This window comes from Bacillus rossius, unplaced genomic scaffold, assembly GCF_032445375.1.
Source record: "Bacillus rossius redtenbacheri isolate Brsri unplaced genomic scaffold, Brsri_v3 Brsri_v3_scf161, whole genome shotgun sequence".
NCBI classification, from domain to species: Eukaryota; Metazoa; Arthropoda; class Insecta; order Phasmatodea; family Bacillidae; genus Bacillus; species Bacillus rossius.
In genome coordinates this window covers 36,997-56,792 of record NW_026962333.1, presented here as the reverse complement: position 1 = coordinate 56,792, position 19,796 = coordinate 36,997, and the positions used below count along the sequence as shown (strand labels likewise).

At 32.5% G+C, this 19,796-nt stretch overlaps 1 long non-coding RNA gene across 1 annotated transcript; it reads left to right on the top strand.

Annotated features, from left to right (window-relative positions):
- Positions 1 to 412: 412 nt before the first annotated feature.
- Positions 413 to 18,552, top strand: LOC134543677 (uncharacterized). Its single transcript, XR_010077159.1, has 3 exons — positions 413 to 642; positions 2,263 to 2,471; positions 18,293 to 18,552. It is a non-coding gene; the product is annotated as an uncharacterized LOC134543677 (long non-coding RNA).
- The last annotated feature ends 1,244 nt before the right edge of the window (positions 18,553 to 19,796 follow it).

Below are 19,796 nucleotides of genomic sequence, written 5' to 3'. Positions count from 1 at the left end.
CAATCAAAATGGCTGTTACCTACTGCATACAGTGTAGGCCTAAATAACAGTATGCTATTAGATTGAACTCTCAGTCCAGCATTGGTAATAATATATGTACCTTTGATTTTATACTTGTAACCTGTTTATATACGCTTTATGTTAGCTTCACCTGTATGTTTGTATGTATGTTTGTAACCAATTCCTTTGGGTGCGATTTTGACCCACTTTAAACGGCTAGATTTCATTCAATCTTTGTAGATTTATCAAGGACAGATGACAATAGACTAATTTGATAAGATAATTCCATTAATCTATTTGCATAATAAGATTTTTGTCAATTCATTGGTAAAATGAAACAAAGATATATATCTAAAGAAAACCATTTCGCTCATGTGTGAACTCTTTTCTTTCAGTTTGTCTTTGGCGCAATATAAACAAAGCCTACTAACTATTGTGACATTTAATTAAATGAACAGTGAGAGTGGGTTATGATTATTGTGAACAATATACTTTCTTGAAGAGAATATTATCTATATTTGTAAAATACCATATGCGTAACCTCAATAGCTACACCTGATAAGCAGAATTTTTGAAATTCCACTCTAACACCAACCTGCTAATCTACACCAAGCAGTTACAAATACTCCAAACTATGCTAAGGTCAGTAAATCATTAAATGAGCAATATGAGATTTCCAATTAGGGTTCTTCTCAATATATTTACCTAGTATTTTGGTTGAATTTGATTGAGATATATTATAACAACCATTAATCGATACAGTTGGGTCTTGCAAATTGTATAAGTTATTAAGTTTAAAATGCAGCCACGTTGTTTTTGTGTTATTAAGAATTAATTCATTAGCCTTAAACCAATCTATGATGTCCCTAGTTAAAATATTAATATTTGCAATTAAACTTAAAGGGTTATCTCCATGTATATATATATTAGTGTCATCAGCATATAATACAATTTTCCCACTCTTAACATTTTTAGGCAAATCGTTAACGTATATAAGAAAAAGCAAAGGTCCTAGTACAGAACCCTGAGGAACACCAACAGATATGTTTTGCCTATCTGAATGAACATTATATTTTATGTTGGTTAAGGGATCTATATGTTGTACTACGACTACTTGTAAATGCTGAGACAAGTGAGATGTTAACCAATTAAGCACTGTATCTCTTACACCATATGTGCTTAACTTCTTAATTAATATTTTATGGTTAACACTATCACAAGCCTTACTTAGGTCACAAAATAGCCCAACAGGATGATTCGTTCTGTGTAGGTACATAGTTATAATGCTGATAAATTCATAAAGTGCAGTTATCGTCGATTTACAACGCCTGAATCCATGTTGACTGCCCACTAAAATTTTATTTTTCTCAAAAAATGACATTAATCTATTAAAAATTAATAATTCTAATATTTTTGAGAATGAGGACAGAAGCGATATTGGCCTATAATTCTGACAGGCGTCACGAGGACCTTTTTTATGCAAGGGAATAACATTTGAACACTTCCATAAGGTAGGAAAATAACCTTGCATAAAAGATTCATTATAAACATATAACAATGGGTCAACTATATAATCAATACAAGTCTTTAATAATAAAATCAGGTACAGCATCTAAACCTGATGAACGTTTACCTTTTGATTTATGAACTACTGACAATAACTCCATTTTAGTTACAGGAGATACGAAAATAGAAGACGATGTATAGGTTGTGCCAGAAATGGAGGCTGTATTGTACACATTTTAATAATCTGATGAACACGGAGTTGGTTATGCACTATTTTATAAAAATATTCACTAAACTCATTAGAAAAAAATCTTTGCTCTTCTGGTTTTGAACGACAGCATCTTACTGCACATTTTCGCTCATTGGCATATCGTCCAGACATTTTTATCTTTTCACGTTTTCTTGCTAACCAAATATTTTAAAATGATTTCTAATTTACCAGCTGCAAGTTGTTGTTTACCACTAAACACAACATGGCGCCAGCAAGTCAACCCTTGCGAGTCAAATAAATATCCTACGTTTTTTAGCGGAGTATTTTCAAAGCAAATTATTTTTATTATAATATTGAATAATTTTAAAAATTGATGTAGAAACTTCGTTACAAGTACAAGTAGCTATGCTATACTTGTTGAAGTCTTTAGTGTGATTGTGTGATATAGCATTTAGCGCGGCCACCTGTATCATGGCGAATGACGAACTAACAAAAAAAAGGGTCCATCATAAAAAAAAAGCCTGTGCAACAATTTCCTATTCCAGTTTCCTCCCCATGGTGCTACCTTCCTGCAACTGCCGCACCGCTTACGCTCGTTCCGGGGCCGGCTGCCGCACCGCTCAGGCTCGTTCCGGGGCCGGCGGCAAGATCATATATGTCATCTGAAACTTCCAATTATCAAATATGGCCTCGTGGCTGAGCGCTCAGCGGCGCTATCATCTAAACGTAAAGTTGACGGTTCCAATCCCGGCAGGTACGAACTTTTTTTGTATTTGTAAAAATAAATACGATCACGTAACATTTCAAAAGTAATAAATATTTTTGAATAATGAATGCAAATAAAAGTATATTTATTAATTAAATTGTAATTTTCAGGTAAGGACATGATAACTAATGGCCAATTAGGTTAGGTTAGCTACATTATAAATGCTTTAAAACTTTGTGGATGGTTGATTTGGTTAGGATAGCTACATTAAAGATACTGTGAAATCATGTAAACTGTTTCCTAGTGCTGGATAGCTACATATTAAAAAGTTATTTGCTAAGCAACCATAAAATGATTTTACAGTAATTTTCATGTAGCTATACTTACCTAATATAACCAACCATCCACTATAAATTATGTGTTTTGCTATCCTTTTTTTTTATCAATATTGTCTATATTTATAATAAAACTGTTCGTAAGTAGTCTGTCTATTACATGAAATTATGAAAATAAAAGTAATAGAAACACATATTTACATTTTTTTGGAACACAAACACATCTTTTTCTTTTTTTAATTTTCGTATATGTGTCTGCTTGATCCGGCTAACTTTGGCTAACTTATACACTTGGCTTTATATAGTTACAAGATAATTCATCCCCCAATATGGTGAGTATGGAAATTTTTTTTAAATCAATGATATCTCCGAAGGAAATCAAGCGTAAGTAAAGATATTAGATAGGTATGCATGGGCGTATATAATTGGACCCGGGGGGGGGGGGGGTCAGGGGGTCCAGATCCCCCCCTTAGCATACGACATAATTAAAATTAACAGATTGATGACGGATAATATAATCTGTGCCACAAAATATGAGCACGCGTCACAACAATGAACTACCTATGTATGCTACGTGGACACTGCGCCTTGCACATCCCCCCTCCTGACTTCTGCGTACCATTCCTACTGCGCATACGTCGCACCCGCCTCCCGTGCGACGCGCTTACTGCGCATGTGCACAACAGTCGAGTCTCGCGACCTTGATAGAACCACGCGCCATCGCCAGCCAACATGTTTTTTCAAGCCATCTTTTGTTGCTATTAAATGTCTACTCTTGAATAAAAATTTATTATGAAACGGTCATCAAACCAAGTATAACTTTTGGATTTTTTTGCAAAAAAGGAGAGAGTGAAATCCCACCTTGAAGAAGTTGACTGACTGCTCGCCTGTAAAATCTGTCATCCGAGAAGATTGTCTAAAATTTATCAACGTAGCAGATGTTTCAGCTCAAGCGTTAGCGAAGACTATTATAACACATCTCTTAAGTTATAATTTGGACATGGATAAATTTATTGGGCAAGGGTTTGATGGTGCTGCAGTGATGAGTGGTCGCTTACGAGGCGTGAGAACAATTATCGCAGAACAATACCCAAAAGCGCAATTCGTACACTGTGTGGCTCACGTTCTGAATTTGGTTCTAGCGCATTCAAGTACCTATGATAAGAAACTGTATCGGAACCATAAAAAGTATAGTAAACTTTTTTCGTCAGTCTTATGAAGAAAATTGCGGATCAAAATAACTCATCTCATTCAATGCTTATCTCTCTTTGTGAGACGCGATAGACAGAAAAACATGTGGCTGTTGAGAGATTCGCAGAAATGCTTCCAGTAGTACGCACAGCACTTGAAACACTTCAGGATTCTGCTAATAGAAATGTCAGCACTGAAGCATACAACTGCAAACAGCTATGGAAAACTGCCAATTCATTGTGTCATTACTTGTACTGAGAAAAGTATTTTCATACACAGTAAATCTAAATAAGGCAATGCAAAAGATCAATGTCGATTTGACCAATATTTGCAGTTATGTAAAAACAATAAAAAATACTTTATAAATATTCGGAATGAAAACGAGTTCGCGATCTTTTTCGAGCAAGCAAAGAATATCAGTTTAAACGACATTAATGTTCCAAGAACGACTGGAAGGCAAACTCAGCGCAGTAATGTTCCAGGAGAAACTGCTGAGACATATTGTCGAAATGTATTTTACCCTTCCATTGATAATGTGATTACAAAACTTGATGCACGCTTTAAACCGCATGAAGAAACAATAGAAGGGATTCAAATACTTCTGCCTGAGAAGATCAATAGGGATCCAGGATAAGCGAAAGACTTAAAAAAAAATAGCACTATTATTTTTGGGAGAAACTGAGGCAAATAATTTTTCAAGTGAATATGAAATATGGCAGAATCATTGGGAACATATGGCGAACAAACCATCCACCGTACTAGAAAGTCTAGATTAGTGCGAGAATCAATTTTTTCCTACTATAAAAAAGCTGCTCACTATTTTGGCCACACTCCCAGTGTCCACAGCAACCCCAGAAAGATGTTTTTCAACTCTAAAGAGGTTTAAAAACTACTTCAGAAACAGCATGGCAGATGAACGACTAACTGGGCTTGCGTTGATGAGCGTTCATCATGACATAGTTTCTGAACTGGATTCAGATGAAATCATAAATATGTTCGCCATAAGAAGTAAAAGGCTAAATTTAATACTTTGAAGTTTTAATTTTTTTTTAACTTTTTACCTATAATTTATTATTTTATTTTGAAGGCTTTTTTATGCCAAATGTTGATTGATTGTAGTCTTCTTTATGTCAAAATGTTTTATGTTGATTGTGCAATATGGAAATAAATAAAAACCGAAGCATCACAAAGATAGAATAAAAATAACTATGTAGTTAAAAAAAAATATTTATATACAATATTATGTTTATGTTATCTATCATCTACTTTGTTACTTTTATTATAGTTAAATAAATTCTTTACGAACATTACTTACAAATTTTATTTTAATGTACTTAAAGTAACTTTTGTATGTATGTAGCTTAATTATATGTAGCTGAACTAGTGTGTACCCATTTCATGTTAAAGTAATTGCTAAATGACTATGATTTGAGTGTTTAGATTTTTAGCTTTTACCCGCGGACCCCCTCCATGTGAAAGCTATTACTACGGCTATTACTACCAACTCCTTTTCACGATTTTGGAAATTTCATACATAAGGGCTAAAACGGATTCATTTAATTCTAATGAAGAAAAATTCATACCTTCTGAACAAATTGGGCAAGAACAACGAGCGTGCAGAATTACGAATTGCAATTGTTTACACTTTTATTTTATTTTAACATAATGATAACTAGGGAGATAAATGAGGTCAGATATTGAAAATATTACACAACAAAGCAATATTATTATTATTTTACTTTTGCGAAGTGCCACTTAGAAAGATTATAGACCTACTTCAAAATGACATTGCAGACCTAAAAGAAGAAAACAAAAAACTCCTTACAGATGGTTTCTGTAGGAAATGCATGAACATTAAAGAACCTAATATTTCTCATATGGCAAAAGATACCATTGGAACTGTCGAGAATAATATACTTGGCTCACTTCAGATGATTATTGAGGTACTTCAAAAAGACTTGATCATTAATAGAGAAGAAAATAATAAATTACTTGCGAAACTGGAACATTTTGAAAAAAGTAGAACTGACGAAGCAGAGTTTTGTTTACCCAAGAGAACAATAAGGATTAAAGATTTTGAGATGCAAAAAACAAATCAAAATAAGACCATCAACAACAGGTATAGTTTATTAAATAATGTAGAAGCTTTTCCACCATTACAAAAGAAAATGTATGTAAAAGTACCATCCTTAGACAACTGTATGAATACTAAGGTAAGAAGTAAAAAAGTGTTGTTTGCTGACAGCCATGGACGTGATGTAGCAGGAAAAATTCTAAATAATGTTAGTGATTGTACTGTAAACGGTATTGTTAAACCAAATGCTCCTCTGCGTATTGTAACAGAAGGGCTCATACAAAACTGTGAGAAGCTCACTAATAAGGATACTGTCATAATATTAGGTGGTGCAAATGATGTTGCAAAAAATGAAGGTAATGAAGTAATTACCACGTTAAAAAGAAATTTATTTAAATTAGGACATGTCAATGTTATTGTTGTAAACCTACCACATAGATACGATCTTATTGATGACTCTTGTGTAAACGTGGAAACAAAAAAGGTGAACCAAAATATTGGCAAACTTTGTAGTTCTTTTAAGAATGTTACAGTAATTGACGTAAATAACCTGACTCGGGAAAATCATACTCATCATGGCCTCCATTTAAATGGTAGAGGCAAAGATCGCCTTGCTAATGAGATTAGAAAAATTATAATGCATGAACAAAATAGTGCTCAATGCTTTGTACATCTTAAACCACTTGCCTTGGGTTGGCATCAGTTCCCAAATCAGGAAAACTTTTAGAGGGCCCCTTGCAATGTATGGATATGAAGGGGCCAACTATGTTAAAACCTATTTTAAAACCTATGTTTAAACCTATGTTTAAACCTATGTTTAAACCTATGTTAAAACCTATGAAATCGCATCTACAAGAATTATCAATATTTCATCAAAATGTATGTAGTATATTTAATAAAAAACATAATTTAGAACATTTGCTATGTCTTTATAAATTTGATATTGTTTGTTTTTCCGAGCACTGGCTTGAACATAATGAACTTGACTATTGTCTTTTTTATGGTTATAACTTAGCTTCTTGTTATTACAGAACTATTAGTAAAGGTGGGGGTGTTTGTATTTATACTCTAAAAAATATTGTGAACAAGATCATTGATATATCTGAATACTGCTTTGATAAAATAATTGAATGCTGTTGTATATCTATAAACTCAATACATAGCTGTATTGTTGGTATATACCAGTGGTTCCCAACCTTTTTTTGATCAGGGACCACTTTAATTTCATTATTATTAGCAGGGACCACAAGGTCAAAAAATAATCTGTATCAATCTAAAAATAAATTTTAAGTCTAATCGTTCAATGTTAATCCAAACGTTTAACATAAGCAATCTAAAAAACCAAAATAAACATTATTAACAGTGTTATGATTGAAAACATATATTTTTAGTACACAATTCAGTTTGTATCAATGAGATTTTTGAGCTTGCATCTTCTGTACAAGATCTTGAATTTTTGGGGTAATATTTTTACTCAAAGCTACACGCGAATCATCACTTACTTTCAGTCGATTCCTGGATTTGTTTTTAATGAGCAGTAATGCAGAAAATCCTTGTTCGCATAAATAAGTTGTTGAGTAAAGCATGAGAGTGCAAAAAAAAATTTCGAATTTTAATATTAGAAATTTCTTTCTTATACCAAAACGTCTCCAAAGAATCAGATTCAAAAGCGTTCTTACAGTTCCTGTCATTTTGTAATTCAATAAGTTCTTCTTGGATTTCTTCTGCAACTTCTCTAGCGTTAGTGCCAAAGGGTTGCGTATCAGTTTTTGGTCCACATTAGCTTCTGTATTGTTATATTCTGGGAAGTAACGGTTGAATTCATCAACAAACATTTGCAAATGACATTTGCTGTTTTTTTGTATGCTTTCCCTAAACATGACATACTTTTTGACGTCAAGGAGTGCCTTCAATGTTGAAAACGCACTATAATTGCCCTCGCCAACTTGAATAATCCATACCTTAAGTTTGCAAATAAAAGCACGAAGTTTATCTTCAAAATTAAAAATATTTGCAACGCCTTCTAATTGTCTGTTTCCTGAACCTTGCATTTGCAAGTTAAACTTATTTAAGTGTGTAAAAATATCCACAAGATATGCCAAATGCATCTGGTATGTCAAATCAGAAAACTGTACTAGTAAGTCTTCCATTTTATTCTCACCTAGAAACAACTCAATCTCTCCTCTCAGCTCGTATAATCTTTCCAGCATATTGCCTTTCGACAACCAACGAACCTCTGTGTGAAAGAGGAGGTTCTCATGGTTGGAGTCCATTTCAGTGCACAGTTTTTTAAAAAGGCATGAATTTAAGGCACTGCTTTTAATGACATTTTCTACTTTTATGGCCAATTTCATTGTATCATTAAGGCATTTAGGAAGAGTCTTGGAAAGCTAACGCCTGGCGATGAAGGATACAATGCGATGTTAATGTTGACGGATTCCTCTGTTTGATTAATGTTGCTAGACCGGAATGTGATCCTAACATCGCAGGAGCACCATCCGTACAGAAACCGACTATCTTTTCCCACATAATGCCATATTTCGGGAAATATACAGTTATATTCACGACGTCGATACCTCTTGATGTCCTTTCCAGTTCCTGAGAAAACAACAGTTCTTCTTTGATTATGTTGTCGTCGTCTAAAAAGCGGGGAAAAAAACAAGTAAATGAGCACAATTAGAAATGTCAGTGGATTCATCGCACTGCAAAGCGAAGAATGGTGACATTTTAATTCTCGAAACAAGTTGCTCCTCGATATCATTTGACATGAGTTCAATTCTATATTTCACCGTGTTGTTCGACAAATTTATATCTTTTATTTTTTTTTTTTTTTGCTTCTAACCCTAAAACTTCTTCGACGGCTTTGATCAAACAAGGTTTCACAAGAGTTTCTCCTATTGTGTGAGGCTTTTTTGATTGTGCTATTAATTTCGATATCTCAAACGATACTACTAATTTTTTTCAGATGATGCATATCTTGTACCACTTGGCCCGAGTTTCATTCTTTTAAAATTCTCCAATTTTCCTTGAAAGAACTCTGGTAGTTGGTCAGAAAAATTTGGATGAATCGTTTCTAGGTGACGTTTTAATTTCGCTGGCTTCAAGGCTTCGTTTGCGAGAACAGTTGCGCATATAACATATTGTGGTTTTATTTATCCATTACTTTCTATCGGTGTAAATCCAAATTTAATGTAACTATTATCATATTTTCTCTTAGGCAACATTTTCTGAAAACAAAACCAAAATGCAATAGAATGTACCTACAAAAGAAAACGTACGATTGACTGACCAGCTTGCGCAATAAATTTAGTCAGTTGCTTGCCCTTCCCCTGGTCGCCTGCGCGCCGCGCTCGCTTTTGTTCACCGACGCGCGTTCATTCAAAGTATGAAATCTTTCACGGACCATATTTTAGCTCTCGCGGACCACTGATGGTCCGCGGACCACTGGTTGGGAACCACTGGTATATACAGACCCCCTGGATTTTGTCATTTTGAATTGTTTTTAAATTATTTTGACTTAATTTTAAAAAAAGTTCTAAGGATACAAAAATATGTGATAATATGTGGTGATTTCAATATAAATTTTAATGAGGAAAATAACACAAACAATAAATTTTTTTGTCTACTTAGGCAATATGGTATACATAGAACGATACTTACCCCTACAAGAATTGGCAATACAATTAATACATGTATCGATAATATTCTTACTAATATTAGATGTAGCCCTAGTACTTTGTTTGCAGAAACTATTGATACTGCTATTTCTGATCATTTGGCTCAACATATAATATTAAAATTAAGTGACACTGAACTTAGATCTAATGATAATTCCACTACTCATTTACTGAAAAGATTGTTTAAACTTGATACAATAGATATTTTTTGTAATGAGATTGCACTTGTATTGTGGGAAGAAATCTATAACACTTGCAATCCCAATAAGGCATATAACTTGTTTATAAATACATTTTTACTTGATTTTAATCAATACTTTCCCTATTTATGGATAAGCATTAACAATAAGTCCTCTCCTTGGATTAATAGTGATCTTGCCTCTGGATTAGAAATTTTAAATCATTATAAGGAGAAGCTTCTCCGCAATAAAAATTCATACATTCGAGATGATTATAAAAAATTTAAAAAACAATTTAATAAATCTGTTATAGATGCTAAAAATTTTTATATTGAATGTAAACTGTTATCTTCCACCAATAAAAGTAAAACAATGTGGCAAATAATTAATAATGATATGAAATGTTTCAATAATAAACATAACATTTCTTTAATTGATGATGATGATAATACAATCACTGACAGTTTCCAAATTGCTAATAAGTTTAATGCATATTTTACGGAAATTGCATCCTCTTTAATAAAAAACAATTCAACCATTATAAATACAGGAATATCACCTAGAATACTTGATATTCATTCGCATTTGCATTCAATGTACCTAACACCAGTAGATGAAAATGAAATTACTCAAATAATAAGAGGTATGAAAAATAAAAATTCTGTTGGTCTTGATGATGTTCCTATTTCTGTAATAAAATCATGTGCAGAACACATTAAAAAGCCCCTTGTCTATATATTTAATAAATGTTTAGAAAATGGCATATTTCCTGATAGGCTCAAAATAGCGAAAATTATTCCACTACATAAAAAGGGTGATACTACCTGCATTGATAATTATAGACCAATTGCTTTATTACCAAATTTTTCAAAAATTCTTGAAAAGATTATATTAAAACGGTTGCTTTCATTCTTAAATTGTTATAATATAATTACCAGTAATCAGTATGGTTTTGTTAAAGGCAAGTCAACGGAACAAGCATTGTTCACTCTACTCAATAGTATTTATTCTCATTTAGATAATAAAGTCTTGACAGCTTGCATACTTGTAGATTTAACCAAAGCATTTGATTGTGTAAGCCATGATATTTTATTAGAAAAATTAAGTAAATATGGTATAAGAGGTGTTGCAAACAATATTATAAAATCTTACTTATCAAATCGTTCACAAATTACTAGTATTAATGTGACTTATAATAATATTACCACTACTTCTAGGTCAAAAATTTTGAAAATTGGTATTGGTGTTCCCCAAGGTTCAATTCTCGGTCCACTTTTGTTTTTGCTTTTTATTAATGATTTACCTTTGTTTCTAGATTATGGCCAGACTATCATGTTTGCAGATGATACCTCCATTATAGTAACAGGCCAGACTTTACAGGAACTACAAAAAAGAATTTCCATAACCCTCAACCAAATGCAAACTTGGTTTACTGATAATAGACTGATTCTAAATATTCAAAAATCTTCTATTATATATTTTAACTCTCAAATAAATAGATTAAATAATATTGAAGTGACTATTGGCAATAATATTCTTAATACTGTAAAAACAGCAAAATTACTGGGACTGAATCTTGATGAGAATCTAAATTGGACTAATCATATATCTTTTCTGTGTCGTAGACTTAGTTATCTTTGTTTTGCCATAAAAACTATTAATACTGTAACTTCACATAAAGCAGTAATGGCTATGTATTATGCAAACATATATTCAATAATGAGATATGGTGTTATTTTTTGGGGAAATTCCCTAAATTGGCTAAAGATATTTAAGCTTCAAAAACGGGTTATTAGAATTATTTATAATCTTAGTAAGACAGATTCTTGTAGGCCTATTTTCCTGAATAACAAACTCTTAACATTTCCAGCCATTTATATATATTCGGTTGTCATTTATGTAATTCAAAATATTAAGTATGTAAAGAATAATGAAATACATAATCACTTTACCAGATCCATTTATAAGAATCATATTCCTTTTCATTCAACAAAAAAATACGAATTGAACCCTTTTTACATGGGCCTTAAACTAATAAATGTTCTACCGATATCCCTGTTAAATACAGCATCCCAATCACATACCATATTTAAACGACATCTCAAAGATTACCTACTACGAATAGCTCCATACTCTGTTAATGAATTCCTCAGTGCATCTACATAAATTGCTGCATTGTTTTTATTATCATTTTTTATTGTAACATATATTATTGTGTTATAATGCATTTTTTTTTAATATTGTTTTGTTAGTGTATTATGATGTTGTATTTTATTTATAATGTTACTGACAAAACCTGGACATATGTACTGTCAAATATAGGACGCTAATAAATGAAATGAAATGAAAAATTAAGTTTAAAAAAGAAATTCATAACTTCCAAGCAAATCAAAAGGGAGGTAACCAGGTAAGAAACTTTGTACAAATGACCTACATTAGACGTATGTAGCGTGATTGTTTATTTCTTTAATCCTACAGCAAAAGGGGTGAAAAAGAGCATTAAAAATCATTTCTAAAACTACCATCTGTAATTCACCATTTACTAATATTTCACCTCCAGTGTAATAACAGATGAAGGTATTATTATAAATAATTATTGAAGAAAACACTGAATTAGTTTATAATACATTTAGTGAGATAAATTTATATTTCATTTGTTTGCAACATTTATTATATATTATTTGGATTTTATACCCGAGGTGATGAAAAGGGATGAGTTTGCTTAAAATTAGGTATGATTTTCTCCGTATTACTGAAACATTAATTCAGAATTTTCATTAGGGGCCTACTTATTTATATTAAAAAATAAAAGGAGCTTTTATTCTAATTTTTTAGAAAACGAAGGCATGGGTGAAAATTGAGTGAATTTGGTTTCAATAATAAGCATAACTATATTAATCAACAAATGCACAAGACAATATATTTTATACCTGCATTCTAAATTTCAATCTAAGATGCAACTATTTCCTAAAACCTTATGATAATGTTCCTGTGATGAGGCACAAGAAAGATGGGTTTGGTTTTAATTTTTGTATGTATGCAGCCAAATTGCATAAGAGTGGAACTGTAAAGATGGTATAATATATGTACATTGCAACAAAATAGATGCGTATTTAACATTAAAAAAACAGTATGAAGTGAAAAGAAAGAAAGTGTGATTTCACCACGATAAAATATATTAAGGAATACAAAAATTGGGGGATAGCTATATAATATGTACACGTAATGTGCACTGAAAATAAATAGTAAATATGGTTACAGATTACAACTTTCTAAATTCAAATATTTTAAGTTTCGATATGAATAGCATGTTATGTACAACGTTTTATTGTAACTTAAAATCCATCGCATACTTCTCTTACTGTGAAGAAACGGTCGCACAGATGTATTTCAAACTGTTTGAATACTACGTTGCACATTTTAGCTTCCATTATTTTATTGATGCTTAGGGCAGAGAGGCAAGTCTAATTAAACTATTGAAATAGGGCAGCACACTTCGGTGCTGTTTGTAGGTTTATTGTTACATGCTACTATTACCTATACACAGTTCAGTAAATAGATTAAACGCAAGTGATGCCAAGAGCGTAATTTGAAAACTTAATGATTTACTGAAATGAACTGAACTCATCCCAAAACTAGACAGTTAAATAACGCTAAACCTTAATTTCATTCTCGATGAATGAAATATTTGTATTGTAAAATTGGCATAGGTAAATTATTGGACACTCGCAACTCGGTATTCCTGACGAGAAATACATTATGCTTTACGCTGAACTAACTAGCCGGAACCATTAAGTAAAGAGCATTTATCTAGTTGATTGCATTGTGCGGTAATTAAAAACTGAAATTTGTACTGAAATGTATTGACCAAAGATACGTTATAAACTGTTGTGTTTGAATATGCCCAATTTAAATACCGAAAAACAGCAAGATTAAGGATGATACAGATTTGTTGTATAGTTATTGCTAAGTAATGTTATTAAATACTATTATAATTTTCTCAAAAGTTTGTCAAAAAGACATATCATACTGTGTTTATGTTCGTATTTGTTGTGAGCTACACACAGTGCATAACGATTTTCATTGACATACTGCAAACTGTTCATTAAGTTTATTTTTGTTATTAATCTCAAAAACATTCTTTTGAGTTTATTTGAACCTCGTGCAACAAACAACCAGTCGGGATATTACTAAAATTTTCATAGTGAACTAAGAAACTTGCGCACACTTTGTGTACACCTTCATACAGTATTATTATGAGTGTTCTGCAAGCATACTGCCTAGTCCATAGCTTTCCATCTCTACTAATATTACAAATGTGAAGTGTGCTTGCCTGTTTGTACTTCTTTCACGCAGCAACAGAGAAACTGTTTGACATGATTTTTTTTGTATGGAGATAGTTTATGAGCTAGGTAGTGACATTGGCTACTTTTTATCACGGAAAAATTCACGGTTTCTGTGGAATAGATATGGAGATACCTGTATAATAGATCATAATAGGAGGTAAGTCATAGACATGCAAAAAGTGTGTGTGTCTCGTTTCTCTATGTTCGCCGCACGGTCGTATCTTAAGGGCGCGGTTGAGATATTTGGGCGTTTTAGGGTCCTGAAAATTACATTTTATAAATTCCTTACATATCGCAGGTTGAAACCCGCCTTCCGGTCAAATTGGAAGGAGCCAAGGAGCATTGATCCATTTTATACAACGGCAAAGTCTAATCCATACGCTTGCACCGTTATACGCAGTTCATAAAAAAGTTCGCCTCACAAAACTATGCTTCTTTTTAATAATAAATCTTGATCCACAACCCGCTACTGCCAAAGCTAAGTGTCGCCTCTTTACCTTAGCGTAGGTTGCGAATATCTTGCCGCTGAAGACGCCTCTCGGTCAGGCAAGGCACCATCTCAGCAGGCCCCGGTGAGGACTGGCCGGTGCAGAGTCGAAAAGCCGTGTCTCCTGTCTCGCGACACACGTCCAGTCGCGGCGACTCCCAAAAACCAACAGACCGCGGCGCACAGTTTCGTTCGCCTCCGCCGGCACACGACCGCTCATGACGTCATCGATGCATCGCATCCGCGCTCCCAGTAGCCGGCCATGAAAATACAATCGATATGTATATATAGAATAACAATAACACTAGAAAGACACCAAATCAGAATAAAACTATAAAAGAAAAAGGTTACAATAATTAAATAATTAACCAGAATAACACTAAATAAAATTTAAGAAACAGAAATCATTTAAAAAAGGAAATAATTCATAAAATCAATAATGAGTAAAATAAATAAATTACATAAATGTGGCCTGGGGGCCACAAGGTGTTTGTGAATTTTTTCATGTAAAGAATAAACCTTGTTCTAGCCGCAAATGCGTACTTAACTGCGATATAAATGTATTATTTATGCTATAAATTTTATGAAAGTATAATTAGCGAACATATTTACTATTTTTTAATTCCTAAGGGCTTTCTCTTGAGCCTAGCATAGATAGAAATTAATGTGGTGCAATAAATAATAAATTAAATATTATTTACTTGGCTATTGTATATTCTATGGAATTATAAATTGATCTTATTAAATCGTAGTGTTGAATTTGCAAAAAATCATGTATGTAAACTGGTAGAGCTATGGTTTAGGGTCGATTCGTACGTTTACTGCGTTCGATAAAGGTAATTGGTTTGTGCAGGAGTCAAAAAACAAACTATTCTGTACACCGCGTGGGTTGCTTCCGAAGAGCCCGCTAGAATGCGTGGAGTGCTCTGCTGGGAGGTGCTGGGAAGCCTACATTTCACAAAGGGTTGAGGACCAACCCGAACATGCCCGAAGACTTCACCTTCGGCCAACTTCGTGACTTTGTTTTTATTTTCATAACAGCACGGCCATGGTGGATATCAAAAACACTTATTAATAATAATTGTGAGGTTAAGTGTTTAATTCATAGAAAGAAAGTGCATATTTAGTAATAATCTTAAGATTATTATTCACTGTTATATTACAAGTATTCGTTATGTTCAGGATCTTTCAACGCACTAAATTAAAACAGCAAGCATCATGTACCTCGGTATCAAGTGAAAAACTTGGATATGCGATACTGAACTTTAACTAACTTTCAGATTTGCGTGTAAATTAAGAGATATGTATCATCATTTAGTTCATATTTTCTCTCTACAGGTTTTAAAGTTTAGCCTAGGTTGGCGTAATTTTTTTCGTATCACGTGTCCAAATTGATCCCTTGGTTTTGTGGTACAAGATGCTTGCTGTTTTAATTTGTTACGTCGAAAGAGTATGAACATAACAAATACTAGAACAGAACATCACAAGACAAACAAATTATCTCAGGTGTTGTGAAATAATTTCTTTTGTAACTGTTTTACATTCATATATAAATTGTAATAACACAAGTTAGTATGCCCATGTTCTTTCAATGTACCAAATCAAAACATCAAGCAAAATGTACCACAGGAACAATGTATACAAGATCATGCCTTCTGGATCAAGGGATGAATTTGAATATGTTATACGGAACTTTTACCAATTTCACTTTCGGGACAAGTATGTATCACAATACCATTATCACATTAATGATGACATTAACATGGCACATTTATGTCATTACCATATCTGCATTATTATGTGACTAGCATGATTATATGGGGGTTTTAGTTGGGGAGTATTCTAATGCTTGTTTTGCACAAAATATGTTTGTGTATTAAACTAGCTTTCTGGTAACGTATTTTATGCTATGGCCATGCTTATTCTAGATTTAGAACATACCTACTACAGTATATATTTTACCTGTGGTATCATATTCTATACTTAAGAACAAGCCCTACCTGTACTAGGATAATAGAACACCATACTGAAGATATATTACATTTCATTATTATTTCTCAAGATATATATCTGATGTAACAGAAGCATATGAATGTCCGTCCAAAAGTTTTTCTTTCCAGTGTTTGTACTTTAAGAACGTACAGGTATGTGTGAATGCACAGGTATTATAATATTTATAATGTAAGCTTTAAACTTTGATTACTTGCTAACCTGTAGAAATTTAAAGTCTGTTTTCAGGATAAATTCAGGGCTAAGACTAGTGTCAAAAAAAGTTTTTGTCTAATTTTTTTTTAGTTTGTGGAAAAGCCACAATGTAAGATTATTACCCACCTCTCTCCTAACAGCAAATAAAATGCACAGAGTAATTGTATTGTTTTTAAATTTGCTTTTAAATGAATAAAGAAAAAAATTCTGAAAAACTTTTTTTCACATCCTGACATGTATCAAAATATTTCCCAAGAGAATGTTGAGGTACTTTAAGTTGTTTATCGTTTTTAAAACTGCACAAGATTTTATTAAGTTTGTTTTAATCAACAAAAGTAAGAAGAGTAAAATTATAACTTTTTTTTTTACTTCCTGATATGTTTTTCAGTCATTACCCAAGAGAGCAATACTTGCAGCAAGAAACACATAACTCCATATGTGACAAAATCTGATTATGAGGCCCTTGTTTTTATTGAAAGCAGGGACTCGCACATGGCGGCGCTTGCGATATCGCAATCATGAATGTTAAAACTATAAAACTATTGGTAGACTGCTTGATGTAACACAGTGCTGTCTTACAAAATGATTCCAAAGCATTTCAGGAAGCAAAAGGTATTTTGTAATTTTTATTTTCTTGTTTGCAAAAAATCTGATAAACTATAAAATTACAATAAACACAAAACACTACTACTTAATTACTATAACATTTTATAAAATCATAAAAATAAACCACCTGTCCTACTTTTCTGGCTGCTTGTCTTAAGTTTACACAAAAAATATTTACTGTTCTGCCATTAATCTCACTTAGTGTTGCAGCATACAGTATCGCAAACTGCAGTCACTACTACAATCACCACACGTTTATATTCTATACATCTACCTGAGAAACATTAAGAGCTAAGTGCTGTTAACTATTGTTACCACTTGTATTTATAAGCAGTAGTAGTTTTTTTTTTAATTAATGTGTGTAGGTGCTAATTTTGCCATTGCATTAAATCACCAAACACTCTTTGTGATGTAGGTATACGATATTTCCAATTTTTTATGTAACTGAATGTTTAACAAATATTAAAAACAAAAAAAAAATATTGAAAGCTGTGAATACATGAAGAACAGTATACATTTAAATAAGATAGGCCTACCAAAACTATTGAGCTTATCAAATTATACATATACTCACGAAATGAAATGTGTTGACCATCTGGTGTGTATCATGTTGCCATGAATATTATTTTTCTGCTATATAGTTTCTGTTAAATACTATGTATTACTTTATTGCTCTACAGTTTCTGTTATGGACTTTGTCTCCAGATTGCCATTTATATGACTTATTCTCTACATTCTCAGTACTTGTAATTGTTTCTGTTTGTTGCAGGTATGTAAGGAAATTAGAAAATGAGCTGAAACATTAAACTCCTTGGACACTCCATAGAAAGGAAGAATTATTTTCTGTTTAATGCTGGCATGTGAAGACATTAGAACATTTTCTTGTAGATTAAATTCTTTGGACATTCAATGAAAATGAATTATTTTGTGAATTTTTGTTATAATAGTGCTTTTTTTATTTCACTTAGAATTTTATTTCATTGCCAGTTAATTGATAGTAACTAAGAAAGTGAAATAATTTTTTTTTTTTTGGAGAAATAAAGAGTATTTTTTACAACCTTATATTTCATGATTGTCTATCTTCAAAACTTACCAAACTTGGGTGATTCATATGGAAAAAAAATGCTGTCATTTAAAGGAAAGAAAAGTGTAAAGATTTTTGCTGAACGTTCATAATAAATAATTTTACCTTTTGACATGTCAGTTATCTTTAAAACACAAGATTTTATGCCTTAAAATATTAGTGTTTAAATATTCAATGTGTCTTCGTTTTTTTCATTCCACAGCACATAAATGAATTTTTTTTATAAAGTGAACATATAAATTTAAATGTAACATGTAACCTTTTATGTGGTATCGCTTTCAAGATACATTCACCCACTGTGTTGGTACATATCAAGTAAACCAACGAATAAGTGTTGGTACATATCAAGTAAACCAACGAACAATTAGGAAAGCTACAATGATAGGATTTTTTATACAGGAATGTTACGGATAAAATAATACAATGGAAAGAGATTACTGTGGACACAAAAAAAAATTAATATTTATGTTTTTTTTTTCATAAAAAGAATATTCTTTAGTGACAATCTAGGCTGCAAATGTCTCATACATTACTGAATTTCTATACTGAGCATTACCAACACAGAGCTTACACAGTAATATTTCCTCTTTACATTATACCATCAGGTGACACTACAAAGTCTCATAACATGCTATTGTTTTAAACAACCTCAGTATGTACCTTTATGGACAATTACTTTTATGGTGAGAAACATAATGTAGTAATTTGTGCATAAAATAATTGTTTATATAATTTACTTAATAGTCATGCAGTATAGCTGCACAGTATGAACCTCACAAATATAATGAAACCAGTTTTTAGTGAATGACCACAATATTAACTCTCAGCATTTTCACACACATGTCTTGAAATATTGTGGTAAATGTTTTATAGACTTTCTCACCTCTAAATCTTTTTTCTCTCGTTACCCACACATCCCTGGGTCATCTTTGCGGAGCCGGGCTTATCCCAACCGCCTTAGATTTAACCCTGCCACGTGACCACGCCGCAGGGTCGACAATTATGGAACTCGCTGACTCCAGAGGTAAGCGTTTTAATTTAATGTAGCCGTGCATATGTCTGCTGGCCCAAACAAAGACATTAAAGCACTTGTAGATTCACGGCTCGTAGAGCCTGTTCGAGTCGTAATTCAAAAACTTACGGGTATGGCCGACTCCATGCAAATCCCCAATAAGACTGCTGTTAGATG